We start from the raw sequence: 16,744 nt of genomic DNA on the forward strand, positions 1-16,744 counted from the left end.
AATTCAAGAATTCTGGCAAAATCCAATTTGGTGACTACTTTGTAATCGGGAAGTTAAACGAACTTCATTTACTACCGATTATGTTAGTTCATTTTCTACTGATTGTAATTGGAAGTTAAATAAACTACATTTACTACCGATTATGTTTGTGTAGAGCATTCGAAAATTTAAGAATTTTGACACAATCCAATTTTGGGGCTACAATGTAATCGGAAGCCAATTAAATGTCATTGTCTACCGATTATAGATATATTTTGGCTAAGTAGTCTACAATCGGTAGATGTGGTAATCCATTATCTATCAATTCTGGGTAGTTTGGAAATTAAAAAATTTCATGATGTTCTCCCGATTGTAAACTTAACTACTGATTCTGGGTAGTTTGGAAATTAAAAAATTTCATGATGTTCTCCCGATTGTAAACTTAACTACTGATTCTGGGTAGTTTCTCCCGATTGTAAACTTAACTACCGATTATGAAGGGTAGTTTGGCCATTAAAAAAAGCGAGAGATAAGGGATATCTTCATTTTACATTTGGGTGATCCGTTTTTGTCATATGTATCACCCCTAATTCTTTCGGGTCGCCCCTAAAAATGCCAGGATGTTGTTAACCAATTGAGAAGTGAAGACTTCACTTTATACACAGTTAGAACATACGACTGGGTGTAAGTAAGAACCTAATTTACAGATTTTAATATTTCCGACTTGATTACATTTAGAGAGCCTACTTTTTTTTTATAGAAAAACTTAGGCCTAAACAGCCACTTAAGGCAAATACATAAAGTTTGAAGTTGCATTGACGGTGGATGTGTCACTCATCCTGCCAGCATTGTTCTTACAAAATAAGGCTAAATTAAAAGCATCCATGTTTCGAAGGCTATGGATGATATTGAATCTTACTAAAACAAAAGATACTTGGTTAATCTCAGTAGTTCCCCATTTTTCTTGATTGTTACTTCTCTCATGGTAGCGTAGGTGGAATCTTCATGTGACAGCTTCATGATATAGTAACTTAAAACGTATCAAGATCTCCATTGACTCAGCAGATATCTGGATGTTTGTGTGTTGTAGTTATTTTTCCCACTGGAATGCTAGGTCCGCACCTCCTGTTGCTCCCCAAGCTCCGGAGTATCCTAAATTTCCTCTGGTTCCAACGATGTTTACTGCAAAATCTGTCATAGTCAGAGCAGAATAATAAATCAAATTCTCAGGGTCTTGTATAGTACAAATATTGATAGTATTCCCATAATCCGGTGTTGCATTCAGATTGTAGGGCATTGTATTATGGTGCATAGTTGAATCAATTTCCCCAGGTAAAAGAGCGAAATTATTCATTATGTGCTCTGGCATATGGTGAATTATGTTATGATTGCAAAGGTGTTGTTTGATACGCAAAGAGGTGATTCATGCATTAGGATGTATCTGTCTGAATATCAAATCACATCTTGCTTTCCATATATACTAGCAGGTGGTAGCATTATATGTTGCAATCTTTACTAGTTCTTCCATTATGGAACCATGAGTTCAGCATGTCTATGAAAATGGTGTTGTTATCAAATTGTGTGTTTTGAGGACCCACAATTTCTTGACAAACTAGGGTAGCAGCGGGACAATTAAGGAACATGTGTGTCATGGTTTCTGCCTCCCCACTATTGCAAACAGTGCATATAGGATTAATGTAGTGAAGTATGCTAGTTTTTTTTGCATTAGTTATTGGGAGAATCCCATGAGCACATTTCCAGATAAAGATCTTGATCACTAGTGCCACTCCATAGTCCATATAGCCTCCCAGTTTCTTGATGGTGTGTCATTTCTATAGAGGTTTCCAATTTTTGCCTTGTACAAAGCTTTAACAGAGAAAGTCCCTGTATCATTCAGATTACAAATTATCTTATCTTCTTCATCTGGATGTGTTTGCAGATTTATAATCACTGAGGCTTCACAGTTAGGAAAGTAGGCATGCACTTGAGTTTCATCCCAGTTTCCATCTGGAAGGAGTAAGGATTCCAGCTTTTCAATGTGTTGAGGGAAATTTAGAGGTTTATGGAGTCTTGTAGAGGTGTTTGGAATCCATATATCTTCCCAAATTTTGATTTTCCTCCCAAATCCAATTCTCCAGGTGCAATGCTGTTGTATGTTGCTGATGCCTTCTAGAATTCCTTTTCATATCCAGGAGTCACCATCTTTTGATTTAGTATCCATATTGAGAACATTTTTGCCTATTACATACTTAGCATCCATGAGTTTGTACCATAGAGAGTCTTTATCCTTCTCAAGTCTTCATCCAATTTTTGTTATCATAGAACTGTTGAAGAGTTCGACATTCATAAATATTAATCCTCCCATCTCCTTTGGTTTGCACACTGCAGTCCAAGAATTAGGATAATATCCAGTAGGGTTTTCTATATTTTTTCCCCAAAAAAAATCCCTTTGAAGATTGTTGATGTCTTTACAGGTTTTCTTGGGCACTTTGAAGCAGTTCATTTGATAAATACATGCTGAAGAGGTGACAGATTTGATGAGTACTTCCCTTCTCGCAGGATTTAGAGGGGTATTTTTCCAACTAGTGAGTATTAACTTAAGTTTTTCCACTCCATGCTTGAAGGAATTGATGTTACTTCTATGAGTGAATAAAGGTGAGCCTAGGTATTTGTCATCTAAAGGTAGCACTTGAACTCTCATGGTGTTGCTGATGAGAGGAATGAGACTTGGATTAGTGTTCTTGCTGAAAAAGACTCCAGATTTGTTGAAATTTATAAGTTGCCTAGAGGTACTTCCACATAGCTGAAGAATCTTCATAATGTCTTGGGCTTCTGGTATGTTGGCTTTGCATAAAATCATACATTCATCTGCAAATAGGAGATGGTTGATTGATGGTGCAGCTTTACAAATCTTGATTCCAGAGAAGATGCCCAATTCCTCAGCATGTAACAGAGTTCTAGAGAGGGATTCCATGCAAAAAAGGTAAAGGTAGGGTGATAAGGGGTCACCTTGCCTTAACCCTTTGGAGGGTTTGAAAAATTTATCAGGTGAGCCATTTATCAGAACAGCAGAGGTGGAGGTTGAGATGCATTAGAAGATTTTGTTGCACCATTGGTCATCAAAACCAATTTTCTTCATAGTTGCTATTAGGAATGTCCAATAAACTCTGTCAAAAGCTTTGGCCATGTCTATCTTTATGCCCATAATTCCATGGTATCCTTTTTTCCCTCTTTTGGATCTCATATTGTGTATGATCTCACGAGCAATAGCTATATTGTCAGAGATTTGCCTTCCAGGAATGAAAGCAGATTTGTAGGGAGATATGATTTTTCGTAAGAAATGGTTTCATTCTCTGAGCTATAAGTTTTGATATGATTTTGTAAGTGGTGTTACAGAGAATGATAGGCCTGAAGTGGCTATGAGAGGTAGGATTTTCAATTTTTGGTATTAGGGATATGAAGGTGGAATTCATCTCCTTAAGTAAATGACCAGAAGAGAAGAAATGTTGAACCACTTTGACAATATCAGTGCCTATAATCTCCCAGTTGGCTTTGAAGAAATTTGGTGGAAAGCCATCTGGTCCTGGGGCTTTATCACTGGCCATACTGAAGAGAATAGCTTTAATTTCATCATGCTCAGGTTTTCTATTAAGAATAATGTTGTCTTCAGTGGATATGGTTGAGGGTATGAGATTGATTATTTATGGTGAGGTGCTTGTGGTTTCAGCTGAAAAAGTGGGGGTACAACAACCACACCCAACAATGCGATTAACAATCTGTATGGACAAACTCCAATATACTTTCTAGAGAATCAACTAGACAGTCAGACTCAATCTAGATAAAAGTTTATCAAGGAGTTTATATCTCAATCTCTCAATTTGATCTTTACTCAAGCAAATAGAAATCTGCGAGTCTTTATCAAAGAGAGATAACTTGGATGGTACCAAATACAAATATCCAAGTGTCAATCAATTTAAATCAACAACCAAAAGGTCGGATATTCTAATTGATTGAACAACGCACAACCTGTGATATTTCAATTATATAACAAAATATAATGCGGAAAAGAAATAACACAGACACCAGAATTTTGTTAACGAGGAAACTGCAAATGCAGAAAAACCCCGGGACCTAGTCCAGATTGAACACACACTGTATTAAGCCGCTACAGACACTAGACTACTCCAAATTAACTTCGGTCTGGACTGTAGTTGAACCCCAATCAATCTCACACTGATCCAAGGTACAGTTATGCTCCAACGCCTCTGATCCCAGCAAGATGTTACGTACTTGATTCCCTTAGCTGATCTTACCCACAACTAAGAGTTGCTACGACTCAAAGTCGAAGACTTTAATAAACAAATCTGTATCACACAAAAAAGTCTACGGTAATAGATAAATCCGTCTCCCGCGAATATACCTACGAGTTTTGTTCCGTCTTTTGATAAATCAAGGTGAACAGGAACCAATCAATAAACCGGTCTTATATTCCCGAAGAACAACCTAGTATTATTGATCACCTCACAATAATCTTAATCAACGCAGCGAAAATAAAATATTGTGGAATCACAAACGATGAGACGAGGTGTTTGTAAAATTACTTTTCTATCTTGCCTATCGGAGATATAAAATCTCGAGCCAATTATTACAATCGTACTCGTAACGATAGAAACAACAAGATCAGATCACACAACTACAAGAAAAGTAGTATCGGTCTGACTTCACAATCCCAATGAAGTCTTTAAGTCGTTAACTTGGTTTTAGAAGAAGAAACCAAAGGTTAAAGGAGAACCGACTCTATCTATGCAACTAGTATCACACGTAAGGTGTGGGGATTAGGTTTCCCAGTTGCTAAAGTTCTCCCTTATATAGTTTTCAAATCAGGGTTTGCAATCAATGTTAGCTTGGTAACAAAGCATTCAATATTCACCGTTAGATGAAAACCTGATTAGATTCAAGCTAATATTTCTCAACCGTTGGATCGAAAACTTAGCTTGTTACACACAAATGAAATGTCCAATTTTGGGTTTACGAACTGTTCCCAAACATTAACATTTGTTGGTTGAACAATAGTTAACCAAATGGTTAGCCATATGATTGCTTTCATATCAACCATATTCTTCTTCACCATAACTAGTTCAAATGACTCAAATGAACTAGTTAGAGAGTTTTTCAATTTCTTAGATCTTATGTAACTACACAAGACACAATCGAAGCAAAAACGGTTTGATTCACTCGAATCGGTTCATGAACTTTATAACCACGGTTTACAAAAGCATTCCTTAGTTTAAATAAACATGAGTTCAAGAACAACCGATTTTAGATATATCCTGCTCAAGTTCGCGGATTTAAGCTCATGGAAGGAGTTCAAAAACTCCAGCAGAAATTCTCGGGTCGAGAACTTCCGCCAGTTCGCGGACCGAGTTCGCGGACTTGGCTCACGCCACTTCCATTTCTCTTGATCAACAAAGGTCGCAAACTTTGGTTCAAGGAATAAGGACTTATACATATATGTGTTTCCACAACAATGCTTATATTTTACCAATGGTTATGTAATCTAAACTCTCATTTCAATCATTGAAACATTCTCAGAGGACGGGTATAGCCATTATTCACATGCCATTTTTCGTCAGAGCAATTTTCAAAGTGATTGAAACATAACATGACTTTCGTCACTAGGTAAAGATGAATTCGGCTAAAGCGAAAGCTTACCGACACATATTTCGAGAAATAGATAGGCGAGATAAACTCGGCTCGAAATAGCAAATGTGCATAATGAAAGTCTATATATCAAAACGACTTTTGTCTCAAGAGTAAGATATAGAATAGGTAGACTTTTGAGTGACAGATAAGTTCAAGTCTCCACATACCTTTTAGTCGATGAAGATCCACCAGTTCCTTGAGTAGTCCTTCCTCTTGTATGATGATTGCCATGGAGTTCTTGAGCTCAACTACACTTTCTATCCTAGTCCGAGACCTTTAGCTATGTAGGTGTTGATGGTGGATTTTCATTTAAGGCTAAAATTGTAAAAGCCAAAATTATGCGCTGACATCCTGCAAAGGATAAAGCCACTGATAAGTGATGAATACTTCTCCACTTTACTAATTCACCTAGAATCGAGCATATGGCAACAATCTCAGTGTTCTGTGAATTTATAGCATTATCAATTAATGCATGACCAGCCTTGTATTTCGTGTGATGTTCCTGCTGAACTCTCATTATTGGTGCGGCATGTCGACTGAGTGCTGCTCTCAGCAGAGTAACACGAATCTCCAAGTGTCACTAATGAGGCATGCACGAAATACCCGTACAGGCTACAACTCTCGGTGTGTTATACTAGCCCGATTGAGCATACATCTCTCGGTGTGTTATACTAGCCCGATCGAGCATCTGGACTGTCCATCTCAGTCTCGGAAATAATCACGACCACGCAAGTTGGCCGCATGATTTAACCTGCCTAGACGATCCTCAGCAGGAGCAGGCTACCACCTTAATGACCACCAGTGGACCCGCTTATGCCCTGGTTGGTCGAATACCTACCATGCCTCCAAAACTACCACCTTAATGACCACCAGTGGACCCGCTTATGCCCTAGTATGGAGCGGCTTGGAGGAGTCGTACGAACAAAGGCCGCCTACGGCAGTCTCAAATTCATCATGTCCGTCCAACTTCACCAGCATAGTTGGACGGCGTAGATCGTCCCATTGACGGTTGGACAAGCGTTGTCCTGCACACCGGCGGGCCCCCTTCACGCCTGCATAATCGATCCTCCCCTGACCTAGCCACATAATCACGTACAATTGCCGGAAGTTCGGCCGGCGTGAGGTTCAAAGGGTCGCAGGAAATTCCGCTAAAGGTCTTAAATTGATCACGACCATCCAACTTCACCAGCATGATTGGATGGCTTCGATCAGACCTATACCCGCCAGACAGGTATTGGCGTGTTCACCACTGGCCCAATGTGGGTCCCACACGATCGACCTCTCCAGATGAGGACTGTAGGGTGCAATTTCGGTCGGCCAAACTAGCATGCACGCAACCGGCCGGAAACCCTAATTAGGGTCTGCGACATGCATATGTCGCAAATTGATCGCGAGCGTCCGTTTTCGCCAGCTTGGATGAAGGGTCCAGGAATAGACTAAGCAGGTCCGGAGAGTATCAACATGATCAATGTGGACCCATCTATCTCCATGTCCGACCGACCAAAACAAACAATGGTTAGGTGTCTCGATTCGTGTGCCCAAACTAGGCATGGTCGCGCGGTTTTCTATTGGAAACTGATCTCGACCACTCAACTTTACCGGAAAAATTGAGTGGATTAGATCGCATACCCATGGGACAGAGAGGTACGGACGTGTACACCGGCATGCCATCTACACGCATGACCAAGCGGTCTTGCCAAAAACGCGTCCCATGCTTGGATTCGACCAAGCTAAAGGTTGGTGTTTGAGCACCTCCTAAACCCTAATCCAACGGTCGCAGATGTGGGTCGCAAGTCATCTCGTCCGTCCAACTTAGCCAGCTTGAACGGACAACCTAAGACAGGATTTAGGCGACCAATGAGGCATCACCACGTTCACCGTCCACCACTCTTCCACACAAAGTGATCGGCCAAGTCAGGGCTTACCTGTACAGCCTCCAAACGATCACTCGAAGATGGACGGACGTGATGATATTTTAAGACGCTTTATCGTGACTTACTCCGTTAAGCCTTAAGATAGCGATGCTTCATACGTGCTGAATATATTCGATGCATTACATGCATAGAATACACACGATATTTCATAAATATCGACTTCCTAAATAACTTAGTTATTTAATCTAGCATCACATGCTACCTTTTGTGGGTCCCACGATCCACACACTCGAGACATTAATCATGTCACAAACTGGGGGATACTTACTGGGGTATTGGTATGGAGGTTTACAGCGTGCACCGCACAACGCGCCATCATAAAAACGTGTCAGGAAGTCATGGACGGTTAGTGATGATGGGAGAAGTGGGCTTTACCTGATCGTGTGACAATTACCACGACTCCACTACTCCATCACTCCACTTCCCATGAGAAACGTGGGTTAGGCGCAATGACTTGTATAAATAGGTTCTCCTCCCTATTTCCGAACAAGACAACGAGACAGAAGCCAAGTGTTGATACAATCGTATTCCAACACCAGAACTGATAGCTTTCATTCTGCAAGCCATTTCATCTTTCTGATACAAGTCATACACATCCAACACCTTCACAATCTCAACACCTTCTTCGCTTCCCTCCCTAAGATCAACCCCATCTCCTTCACTTTGTGACCGAAGCAAGTCTGGAACGACCATTTCTTGGTTTACGCCAGAGTTGTACAAATTGATTTCTCGAATCACAAGCACTCCCGTGCAGTGCATTTGTTTAGGGTTTATATTCATTTCTCATCCACACACCCCAAATTACCAAAACCGGCAGAAATAGTTTTCACCCATAAACAGTAGGCTAGAAATCAAGACTTATAGTTTTGATCACTAACATTGACAAACATGCTTGAGATAGCAACGCATGCGAGTTCGACCGATCAATGCTTTAACAATCTCCCCCTTTGTCAATTTTAGTGGCAAAACTATTAATAAATATGGAATACAAAAAATAAATAAATTAACTTTTGTAGCTCCTATTCCACATGCCTAATCTTCAACATTACTCGAAATCTTTATCACTTCCAAGTACTCCAATGATCCCAAAGGTTGTAAGTTTAGCATCATCGTTGTTGAAAATCCGTAGCTATAACAATAAGAAAACAATAGTTCTCAATCATTATTATACAGTGTCATAGTATCATTACACAACGTCAAAGTTCAATTGTATCACAACTTCAACAACAATATTATGGTGATATGTATCACTCCCCCTTATTCAATACTCCATCTCACATGGAAACCACTCCCCCTTACATAATGATCCTAAAACCATATGTATTTGTAGTGTGAACTACATATTAATTCTCCCCCTTTTTTCAATAAAATTGGCAAAGGTACAAGAACGGGATCCTAATGAAATTTCCGAAAGAGACATTTCTTGACCAAAAGAAAGCAAAAATATCAACTTGTTCTTTAGATGCAATCATAAAGCCGAAGCTAAATGCATCCATCAAGTAGTTTATAAAGATACATGATAACCTCTATAATATTCCACAACCGCACTCCCCACAAAGATATGGCAATTAAGCGCAAGTTCAAAAGAACTCCCCCCCATTAAATGTCATTCCCGAAAGAACAACAATAGCGACCTTAATTTCGAAAGAAAAGAAGGATTTCTTTGGACATAAAAAATCACATACAAGCATGAATTTGAATCCAAAAAGTTCAATTAAATTAACCACAAGAGAACCCGTGATTAATTTAATCGACAAATGCTCAAACATAAGTGAACTTATGGAGACTTAAAAAATACAATTAGATTAATCACAAGAGAACCCATAATTAATCTAATTGAAATACACAACCAAATTAATCACAAAAGTAATCAATTTAATTGGTCATGCTCGACATAAGAATACTTACGGAGCAACAACTAAATAACCAAACAAGATGATTAACTTAGTTGAAAATGCTCGACATAAAGTACCTTACGGAACAACAACATAGCTAATCAAAAATAATCAACTTGGTTGTTTAATGATCAACATAAGACACTTTACGGAGCCTCACAGTAATACATAAAATATGGATCAGGGAAGATCAATTACTGCGGAATACACAAAGATTCATTCTACTTTCCATCACTATATGCACAATGACATACAATAGACATAATCCTTGCAAACAAAATATTTTAACCTATCTTCCATCAATAATTGACAATATAGGCTTAACTTTTGTATTTGTCAAAAGTGCATTCATTCTTTTATCAATACATGCATATCGACATACGAAAGACTTTACTTTTGACAAGATATGGGACGGTCAAGTTCACGGACGTAAACACACAAATCCCATAACAATATTGCAATATATAAGACCATAAAGATTAATACTGCAAAAATCATCTTCCAAACAAGTTTAGAATTTAAACCAATAAATCTAAAAACATGAAGATGAAAACGTTGGACATAGCTATGTGTAATCACAATAATGGCTATTCCAAACTCTAGTTATTCTTCTAATAAAAACAGAAAATAAAAGATTTACTAGGCAATAAGACCTTTGAAGAATTATTTATCTTCCCCGAACTCCTTGTCGTCAACAACCATTGGGACATAAGGTTCATTAAGGTAGGAGTTTATATGAATAAACTTTCTCGGCTAATGTTGTCGAACTAGGGCCTTCTGAATCTCATGAGTCTTATACACAAACTGACAAAAGCCTTTATTTGTTGAATCTCCTTTCGCATCTCCTTCAACTCTTCAAGAACACCAGAAAACTTCTGAGAGTTTGAATGAACGACTCTTGGCTTCCTCACATTCCTTCTTTTTCTTTTCAAGGTAGGAGATAACAGAGATTTTTTTTCCTTCATTATTGATGGCTTAACAATCGCATTAACATCTTTTTTATAAGAAGACATCATGCTTGGAGTATCCATAACGTATGGGTTTGTGAGAGGAAATCACAAATTGAACTCAACAAATAGTCTTGAGATAAAAAGAGGTTTTGAGGAAGGAAAAAGGAATGTAGGGTTTCAAAACCTTTAAACAGGTTCGTACACGTCTAACTCACAACCCTATAAAGAGTCGAATTGTCGATAATAACCCTCCTTTGTTGATAGACAGGAAAGAACAAAAAACTAAGAAAAAGAACGAAAAACTTTTCTTAAAGCCTGAGAGGTACAAAATCATTGTCTCTTTTGATCAGGCACATGAGACAAGATTTCCAAAACAACACAATCAAGTTGCATTGCGGTGAACAACAATTTGTACACCATTTTCCTCTTCAGAGGAATCCTCAGACTTCTGTCTATCAAACCGGTTTGACAATACCTTCTCCTCTAATGGTCTTGGTTTGTTCTTGGAAACTAACTTCTTAGATGAAGATAAGATCCTACATACCTCAGCGGTCTTCTGAGCAAGTTTAAGCTTCCTTGCTAAATGATTTGCTCTTCGTTGAAGTTTGCTGACGTGCCTCAATTGGTGTTTGTACTTGTAACACCTTGAAAGTTCATGACCCTTTAGAGAACAATACGAACACGTCAAACTAGAATAAAAATCAGGCTTCTGAGATGTGCACGCAGCGCACATGGTGGAACCTGAAACATTACAAACATAGTTTCCAAGAAGTGGGTCAATTGTTTCTTCCAGATTAGTTGGATTATATTCTGAAAGAATATTGAGATTGATGTATGTATTGCTACAGTTATCAAAATCAATATTTTCACCAAGAAGTGCAACACTTGATTTCTCGTCTTCATTAGAATCATAGCTGTCAGACATTTCATCAAGAGTTGCAGCAAGACCTTTGTTCCCAGTGTATTTTCTGCGATTTGGGCACTCATATGCAAAATGACCAAATCCTTTACACTTAAAGCACTGAGGCATATCCTCATCATCAGTTTCATCTGTTTCCCTATTTTTAGGAGGAATAAAATTATGAGGTTTAACTGATGCTTCAGGCTTATCTCTGGAGAACCGTTTACTTCTCTTCAACAGAAGATCCCTAAACTGTCTTGTGATCATCGAGACTGACTTGTTAAGATCTTCATCTGATGAATCTGTCTCAGAATGATCATCTTCAGAGATATACACTTTTTTACTCTTATCAAGTAATTTAGTGTCCTTTTCTGCTTTGAACGCAACATCCTTAGTTTTGGATGATGTTCGTGATCAAATATCTTAAGCTTCCCAACCAACGTATTTCTGGAGAGATTATTAAGGTTTTTTCCCTCAACGATGGCATGCTTCTTAGAATCGTATCTAGATGGCAATGATCTGAGAATTTTCATCACCATGTCCTTTTTAGGAATAGTCTTACCCAATTCAAAAGATGCATTAACAATTTCAGATACTTTGTGATTAAACTCATCAAATGTTTCTTCATCTGCCATACAAAGGTTTTCTCAATTGGAATTAGGGTTTTGAAGCCTAGCTTCCTTTTCACTGGAGTTACCTTCGAATACGGTTTCCAAGATATCCCAAGCTTCTTGCGACTTAATGCAATTAGTCACATGGTGCTGAAGATTTGGGGTAATGGCATGTACGATCGCATTTAAACAGTCGGAGTTTTGCTTTGCAGCAAGTATCTCAGCAGGGTTGTATTCACCAATAGGTTTGGGAACGTTTACATCTCCAACTGCCATAACGGGAGGATCATAACCATTATCAACATATACCCATGATTGAAAATCATGCGCTTGAAGAAAAGCTCGCATATAAATTTTCCACCATAAGTAATTAGAGCCATCGAAGACTGGTGGTACGTTAATAGAGATAGCACCTCTGTCCATAGAGTCAGATCGCTACAAACACAGACTTGTAAGGTCTTAAACGTGTTTGCCTGCTCTGATACCAATTGAAAAAGTGGGGGTACAACAACCACACCCAACAATTCTATTAGAAATATGTATGGAAAAACTCCAATATACTTTCTAGAGAATCAACTAGACAATCATACTCAATCAAGATAAAAGTTTATCAAGGAGTTTATATCTCAATCTCTCAATTTGATCTTTACTCAAGCAAATAGAAATCTGAGAGTCTTTATCAAAGAGAGATAACTTGGATGGTACCAAAGACCAATATCCAAGTGTCAATAAATTTAAATCAACAACCAAAAGGTCGGATATTCTAATTGATTGAACAACGCACAACCTGTGATATTTCAATTATATAACAAAATATAATGCGGAAAAGAAATAACACAGACACCAGAATTTTGTTAACGAGGAAACTGCAAATGCAGAAAAACCCCGGGACCTAGTCCAGATTGAACACACACTGTATTAAGCCGCTACAGACACTAGCCTACTCCAAATTAACTTCGGTCTGGACTGTAGTTGAACCCCAATCAATCTCACACTGATCCAAGGTACAATTATGCTCCTACGCCTCTGATCCTAGCAAGATGCTACGTACTTGATTCCCTTAGTTGATCTCACCCACAACTAAGAGTTGCTACGACCCAAAGTCGAAGACTTTAATAAACAAATCTGTATCACACAGAAAAGTCTACGGTAATAGATAAATCCGTCTCCCACGAATATACCTACGAGTTTTGTTCCGTCTTTTGATAAATCAAGGTGAACAGGAACCAATCAATAAACCGGTCTTATATTCCCGAAGAACAACATAGTATTATTGATCACCTCACAATAATATTAATCGACGCAGCGAAAAAAAATTTATGGAATCACAAACGATGAGACGAAGTGTTTGTGATTACTTTTCTATCTTGCCTATCGGAGATATAAAATCTTGAGCCAATTATTACAATCATACTCGTAAAGAAACAACAAGATCAGATGACAAAACTACAAGAAAAGTAGTATCGGTCTGGCTTCACAATCCCAATGAAGTCTTTAAGTCGTTAACCTGGTTTTAGAAGAAGAAACCAAAGGTTAAAGGAGAATCCACTCTAGCTATGCAACTAGTATCACACGTAAGGTGTGGGGATTAGGTTTCTCAGTTACTAGAGTTCTCCCTTATATAGTTTTCAAATCAGGGTTTGTAATCAATGTTAGATTGGTAACAAAGCATTCAATATTCACCGTTAGATGAAAACCTGATTAGATTCAAGCTAATATTTCTCAACTGTTGGATCGAAAATTTATCTTGTTACACACAAATGAAATGTCCAATTTTGGGTTTACAAACCGTTCCCAAACATTAACATTTGTTGGTTGAACAATAGTTAACCAAATGGTTAGCTATATGATTACTTTCATATCAACCATATTCTTCTTCACCATAACTAGCTCAAATGACTCAAATGAATTAGTTAGAGAGTTGTTAAATTTCTTAGATCTTATGTAACTACACAAGACACAATCGAAGCAAAAACGATTTGATTCACTCGAATCGGTTCATGAACATTATAGCCACGATTTGCAAAAGCATTCCTTAGGTTAAATAAACATGAGTTCAAGAACAGCCGATTTTAGATATAACCTGCTCAAGTTCGCGTACTTAAGCTCATGGAAGGAGTTCACAAACTCCAGCAGAAATTCTCGGGTCGAGAACTTCCGCCAGTTCGCGGACCTAGTTCGCTGACTTGGCTCACGCCATTTCTCTTGATCAACAAAGTTCGCAAACTTTGGTTCAAGGAATAAAGACTTATACATATATGTGTTTCCACAACAATGCTTATATCCTACCAATGGTTATGTAATCTAAACTCTCATTTCAATCATTGAAACATTCTCAGAGGACAGATATAGCCGTTATTTACAGACCATTTTTCGTCAGAGCAATTTTCAAAGTGATTGAAAGATAACATGACTTTCGTCACTAGGTAAAGATGAATTCGGCTAAAGTGAAAGCTTACCAACACATATTTCGAGAAATAGATAGGCGAGATAAACTCGGCTCGAAATAACAAATCTGCATAATGAAAGTCTATATATCAAAACGACTTTTGTCTCAAGAGTAGGAGATAGAATAGATTGACTTTTGAGTGACATATAAGTTCAAGTCTCCACATGCCTTTTAGTCGATGAAGATCCACCAGTTCTTTGAGTAGTCCTTCGTCTTGTATGATGATTGCCATGGAGTTGTTGAGATCAACTACACTTTATATCCTAGTCCGAGACCTTTAGCTATGTAGGCTAGAAATCAAGACTTATAGTTTTGATCACTTACATTGAAAGACATGCTTGAGATCAGCAGTTGTCATTTGAGTGAAGTGGTTGGTAAAGAAGTTTTTGATTTCTTGACAATCTGTAATCCAATGACCTTTTTCATCCTATATTGAATCTATTTTGTTTCTTCTGGTTCTGCTCTTAGAGGCCCTGTGAAAGTAGCTTGTGTTCTGATCCCCCAGTTTAATTAGTTGATCTCTGCTCTTAGTTTTCCAAAACTTTTCTTCTATATCTTGCCAGTTTTTGAGATGCTTTCTTGCCTCAGCTAAAGCCTTGTCCTGTATCATCATATCTTTGAAATATTTGATGTAGAGACATGTTAAATATTGCTTGCGTTCTTCAATATTAGTTTTAATGTTGCCATAAACTTCCTTGTTCCAGACTCTCATTTGCAGCTTTATGTCTTTAAGTTTTCTGGCAATATATAAGGCACTTGATCCAGCAATAGATTGTTTCCAGCATTCAACTATGATTTTCCTGCAGTCTTCATGATCTAGCCAAGGACCAAAGAACTTGAAGGGTATCTTACCATTTTTCCAGTGGGGATTTGAAGTTAGCAGGATTGGGTGATGGTCAGACCCAATGGATAACATATTAGTAATAGTGGTGTTGGGGAAGATGGATAGCCAATCATCAGTAGCTAGCCCTTCAGTCTTTTCTCAGTAAGAGCATGACCTTTTCTTTTGTTAGACCAAGTAAAGGGGAAACCAGTACAACCAAGATCTATCAAATCCAAATCAAGAATTTTTCCATTAAAAATGTTTGCTTCATTAGTATCAATTGGGTGAGTGCTGAATTTTTCAGAGTCATGAAGAGTAAAATTGAAGTCTCCAATTACCAACCAAGGTAATTTATTAGAGGCTTGTTGATGGTGGATTTTAGTTCGAGGCTAAAATTGTAAAACCAGTATTTATGCGCTGTCACCCTGCAAAGGGAAAAGCCGTTTAAGAAGTGATGAGTGCAGAAAACCTCTCCACTTTATTTGAAGCAAATCAATATATACATGAAATTCACCCAGAATGGTGTGTGCAACAACAGTCCCAAATATTCTGTGAATTTTATTAGCATTATTAATTAATGCATGATTTGCCTAGTATTTCCCGTGCTATGTTCTCAGAAGAACTCTCTTTATTGACATGACATGACGAATGAGTGTTCACTCTCAGCAGAGTAGCATGAATATCCGTGTCAATATTGAGACAAGCATGAAATACCCACACAGGCTGCATCACTCTCTGACAAAGAGAATTTCGAACCGACGCGCTTTTAATTAAAGACAGCTCGATCGAACGTATTTAATTTCCTTAAGGAAAATCTGGACTGTCCATATCAGTCTCATAAACGATCGTGGTCACGCAAGTTGTCCGCGCAATTTAATAAGCCTAGCCAAACCCCTGGAAAAAATAGGCAATTGTTGTAATGACCACCGACGGGCCCATTTATTCCCTAGCCGGTCGAACACCACACCATATTCCCCAGCGCCGTCAAACGGCAACCCAAAGAAGGGTGGCCGCGCTGTTTTGGGAGAGGCTCGAACGAGCAAGACTGTTCAGGGAAGTCTTAAAGCCATCGCAACCGTCCAACTTCGCCAGCCTGGTTGGACGGATTAGATCATCCCATGAATGATCAGGAAAGCGCACGTTGGCGGGGCCCACTTCTCCTTCACCCGATCGGCTTTCTCAAGGCGAGGCCATGGAGCAATGAAACGATTGCTCAAACCATGGCAGGCGTGATGCTTCTAAGGGTCGCAGAATTCCATTAGTGCCTTAAATCGATCACAACCATCCAACTTAGCCAGCCTATTTGGATGACTTAGATCGCATTTAGAACCATCAGGAAGGTGCACATACATTCACCGTCAGCCCAACATGGGCCCCACGTGATCGATCTCCCCAAAAGAGGTCACGGCTTGCCAAACCGTTTGGCCAAAGTCACGTGTGCTTGACTGATTCAAAACCCTAATTAGGGTTTGCGGCAATGCACATCTGTCGTAGTTCGA

The sequence above is a fragment of the Papaver somniferum genome, chromosome 7 (assembly GCF_003573695.1).
Source record: "Papaver somniferum cultivar HN1 chromosome 7, ASM357369v1, whole genome shotgun sequence".
Classification (NCBI taxonomy): Eukaryota; Viridiplantae; Streptophyta; class Magnoliopsida; order Ranunculales; family Papaveraceae; genus Papaver; species Papaver somniferum.